The sequence below is a fragment of the Hyaena hyaena genome, unplaced genomic scaffold, assembly GCF_003009895.1.
Source record: "Hyaena hyaena isolate Hyena2069 unplaced genomic scaffold, ASM300989v1 scaffold_318, whole genome shotgun sequence".
Lineage (NCBI taxonomy): Eukaryota > Metazoa > Chordata > Mammalia > Carnivora > Hyaenidae > Hyaena > Hyaena hyaena.
The window spans coordinates 1820835-1825943 of record NW_024080949.1 but is presented as its reverse complement, the minus strand read 5'-3'; positions in this window follow the sequence as shown (position 1 = coordinate 1825943).

The window sequence follows — 5109 nt, the reverse complement described above, 5'->3', positions numbered from 1 at the left end:
GTGATGACAGAAAGGGCATGCAAAGTTACATGGCAGAGGAGTGTGGGTACAGGGAAGGGTGAAAAACTGGAAGTAAGAATTCAGCATACCCCAGCCACTCTGGCGGTGGGCCCCCATCGGGGTACAATCTGTCATAAATAATTCAACATGTATGGTCAGGAATGAGCTCTCATTCTGATACAGTTAGGGACAGTGAAAGGATATCTCTCGTGATCAGTTAACAAGAAATGGGTGATATATCTCTCAGTTTTGAAAGCCTGAGGCCTGGCATCATGGGCAGGGCCCATCCGAGCCCTAAAGCAGGCAAATATCTCTTTTGCAGTCCTTAATCTCACTTCCAGAGATGCCCATTTTCATGCCTCTGTCTTATCTCTTTCTCCCGTTTCCATAACAAAATATCCTGTCCCCGTAGTCCACTCTCCCTAAACCCCACTATCAGCATTTCTTTTTTTAAATATTTATTTGTTTTGAGAGAGAGAGAGAAAGAAGAGAGAGAGCATGAGTGGGGTGGGGACAGAGGAGAGGGGGGGAATCCAAGCAGGCTCTGTGCTAGGGCTCGATCTCATGGCTGATCCGTGAGGTCATGACCTAAGCCGAAACCGAGTGGAAGCTCCACCAACTGAGCCACCCAGTTCAGGCTGAACCTGTCTGACAGAGAATACCCCTAAGGTAGTGACAGCTGAGTAAGCTGAACGGGCCTCCCTGGATGCAGGCCACGTGTGCTTAGATAGCAGTCGTCAACAAACTTTTCAGAAGTAAAACTCTTCGATCTTCAGATGAACTCAAGAGCGTATTAAAACACAAGAGTGGTACTGTGCTCATATCCCATCACTGGTCACATAATACTAATATTGTTATTAACAATCAACTATTATTATTAGTTCACATGGGGGAAGGGGCAGGAAAGAGACAAACCGACGTGTTCTCTGGGTCCCCTTCTCATTACACCCTGGCGGCCTCGGAAGTTCTTGCACAGATGCACTAGGTACCGAAGAACACAGTTTGAAAACCTGTGACATAAACTCTCTTGTTAGGAATGTCTGGTGGATTCTCTCCTCTTTCAGATCAAACCTCTGTGAAAGCAGGAAGCTGTCTTGGTCCCGGTGCCTCTGTGATGAGATCTGAGATGCATGTGACATTTCGTTCTCTTTATTCGGCCACAGTGTCTGCACACCTGCCCCCGTGCTAGCGCTTTGGCCTAGGCATCTTCGTGTCCAGGAGTCCTTTTAAAAGTGTAGAATCTCTTTCAAGAAACAACCCATCGGTCCATTACTATCTTAGCTTTAACAGGGATTTTCGGATAGCCTTTAGACAGCACATGTAGGCGGGTTAAGAACGGTAAGGCCTAGGTATTCGAGGGCCTGGTGAGAAGGAGTCAGGAGAAGCTCTGGGGGAAGAAGGTAAGCAGAACAAAAGGAAGATATAAGTGGAAAGGTGAGGAGAATTCAAAACAGAGGCAAGTCTTGTCTGAGAAGCCTTTTTTCCCTCATGAGCCCTAGCACGTTGTATGTGGAGATGATGTTCTCTGAGCACAGACCCTTTAGGAAGTCCATTTCCCTCGGCTCCCCTGGAGAAAGCTTGGTAGGTGAGCTTCCCTTGGATTCCACGCTTATTGTGGGATTTGCTCTAATTCTGATTGATCCAGAGCTCGCAGCATCCATCTCAAACCATGTGGTTTTGGAATGAATTTCCCAAGGAAGAACAGCCTCAAAATTATTTATTTTATATTTTTTATAGATGCGGGGAAGGAGAAATGGGACAAAATGGGCATAGTTTGGGCTTATCTGCTTTCTGCGTTAACATTTTCTAAAGGCTCTCATGTGGTAAGCGATCAACTGTGCCGCCTCAAGAGCAAAAAGCTACAGAATTCATTGAATTCGTATCAGATGACTTGTTATTTGGACTTCGAATATACTACCCAGTAGCAGGTAGTTGCTGAGAAAGTACAAATTCCTGAGACATAAAAAGAATTTAATGTTTCCTGTAAAATTCTTTAGGACTTTACTGAGAGCTTGCAGTGTATTTGCTTCATTCCATTCAGCAAGTAAGTACTACCCTTTTCATGCCAGGCCCTGTGCTGACAACAGCAGAGATAAATGGAACATTCTGTCCATGCTCAACAGGCTCCAGGTCCTAGGGAGGAAGACAGAGATACGAACGACTGTTATTACTGTGAACTAAGCGCTACATTTGAGGTACAAAGAGAGCCGCGTGGGAATAAGCAAGCGAAGGAGGGGTCCTGTCAGGCTTTCAGAGAGAGGGAGAAAGGTAAGTCAGCAGAGGATTTTTAGCTCGGGTGAGTCTTGAAAAGCCACTGGAGACTTGGAGCTGGAGAAAGGTGTGATTAGATCAGCGTTCTCAAAAAAGCACTCAGGCAGGGAGAAAGCAGTCGAATGACTTAAGAGATTCGTGCAGTCAATCACTCAAGAACTATTAAAAGAGACCAAATAAAATGTGGAGTCTGGGGACAGAGGAGGGACTTCTTCTAGGTGACCTCAGGAGGTAGAAGTACTGAAAGCGTAGTACTCAACCGAGAGGTTTATAAAAGGCAACTCCTTTTTCACATATATGAAAAAACTAAAATTTTCAACTTCCTGTCATGCACTGTGGAAGTTGTCATGCTGATAACTATTCCCTCTCACTAAGAAAGAAACCAAGGACTCCTTCCTCAGGAATAGTCAGTCAGCTGCTAGGGGTAAGACATGAGTCCCAGGTCACTGGGGGACTCACATTCTCAACTGCAACAGAATGACTTTGTTATTGTCCATGGAAATCCTTATTTTGAAATAGCTGCCCTCTTGGCGTAGATAAGAGAAGGTTCCATTTGGGATTACATGTCTTCATATCATGATCAATTTCTGAGAATCACTTTGTCACACAGGCACTATGCAAAACATTATAAAAGCAGGGAGAAAATAAAATCTTAGCACTCCAGGATTAGTGCTGGATATCATGTAGTGTGTAAAGATGACAGTGGTAGTGAAATGTCACCCCATCAATTAAGAAGCCATTATTGGGGGCGCCTGGGTGGCTTAGTCGGTTCAGCATCCAACTGTTGATTTCAGCTCAAGTCATGATCTCATGGTTCATGGGTTTGAGCCCCACATTGCTGTCAGCACAGAGGCTGCTTGGGATTCTCTCTCTCCCTTTCCCTCTGCCCCTCCCCGGCTCTCTAAAAGTAAATAAATAAGCATTTTTTTAAAAGCACCCATTATTGAAAGCTAGTGCCCAGGGTCTACCTGACATAGAGTAGTACTCAGAGAATATTTGATGGATGAACAAATAAAGAAACAGGAAAAGTAGATACCAAAGATACATAAATTACTTTCTTGTGATATTTGTCTCTGAAATGGTAAGAAAATACTAATGCCCTGCCTCGTGTGGTTGCATTAAAAAAGCGTAATAAATATTTTTTCACATCCTCTCAGGTTTTTTTCCCATTTACATTTTATGAGGTTCAAACCACTATTCACTTGTACCAGAAGTGGGAACATGTCTCACTTCTTAGAGGAGCATATGAACTGACTTTTCCCCCTTCTTTTATCTTAGTGGGGAAAAATATTTTTTATGAATAAACAAAACATGGAATTAGATCCATACATTCAGAATAAAAATAAAGTAGAAAAAAGACTTGGGATATTATGGCAACTCGTGGTAGAAGTGAGTGGCCATGAATACCCCCACATTACCTAGTGAGGCACAATCCTACCCTCAGAAAGAGAACTGAATCCCAAAATCCACAAGAAATAAACTAAAAATCTGACCTAATATGTCAAAACTCATTGAACATTTTTATGACCCATCAACTGTATCATTGCAAGTCGTTAGAGAGAAGATTTTGATGAACATCAATTTCTACATCAAGAAAAATAAATGAGCCGCCATTTCTTTCCTTCTCTTTGTTCTCACCTTCAGGTTGTTAAGGTCTTTGAGAAGAATAAAAGATGACACTTCAGTAGCTCACAAATCAGACTTAACTGTTCCCATGTCAGTTTGAGTTTAGAAAAAATTACTTTCATCTAACAGCCCTCTTGGATACAGTACTACCGTCGGGTACTGTGTCACCTCCAGAAATGATTTATACTGTAGCTATCTAAATTTTAAAATATTAGAGAACTCTACCTTCTCTCTATACCCATGCTTTTAAAACAGCTCCCAACAGCACAAAGAACAAAGGAAGAACATTTTCATATTCCTCAACTACCTACAACCCTAAATTAAGTTAGTGTTTAGAAAAAGGTTCAAAACAGAAGTCAAAATGAACAGACACACACACACACACACACTCACACCCCTTCTCCAGATTTCCAGCCATCATAAGAAAAGCAGTCCAAACCTAAGACTTGGTTACTTTTCATCCAAAAAATCAGAAACTGAAAGTAAGAGACCTTCGTGAGGATTGCAAGTATAAATAATCACTTTCCTCAGAGAACACTCAGTCTAGCAGGGACAATAAGAGATGTACACGAATACTTCAGATTTACAGAATGTTAAAATCATTGTCTTGGAAAGCTGTCAAAAGTGACAACAATACTCAGAGAAAGAAAGGATAGCTTCAGAGCTAACCAGGACTGGGAACCCAAGGGCATTCCAGTCAAAGAAAATGGGATTCACGTAGGGCCACTGGTCTTCAAGAAGAGGCAGAGTCTGGTTCCCCGAGGAGTAAAAAGCAGTGGGAGAAAGCTTGAAAAACTAAGCATAGAATAATCAGTGATCTTGAATTTGGACCAAGAATTTGGATTTTATAAGATAATAAGAATGCTTTAATGCAGGGAAATGATGAAGGTCAGTTGCATTTTTAGATTAACTAGGAAGTGATGTGAGGCTGCAGTAGAGGAGAGAGACTTCAGACAGACACTAATGAGATAGCTATTCTAATAGCCCAGTAAAGGAACCTTAAACCAGAGCATCAGCAGGAGGGATGGAAAGGAAGATCCAAATTCAAGAGGTATAAAACAACATAATGGCTTCTGGTTTCCAGGTTTGCATGTAAGGAGCTTGGAAGTGACCACATTTTCCTAACAGCAACTATAAAGCTGAACAGGCTGGAAAACTAACAACTCTTCTTAGGTTCCTAAGAGAGAGGAGGACACAGGGTAGATCACTGCC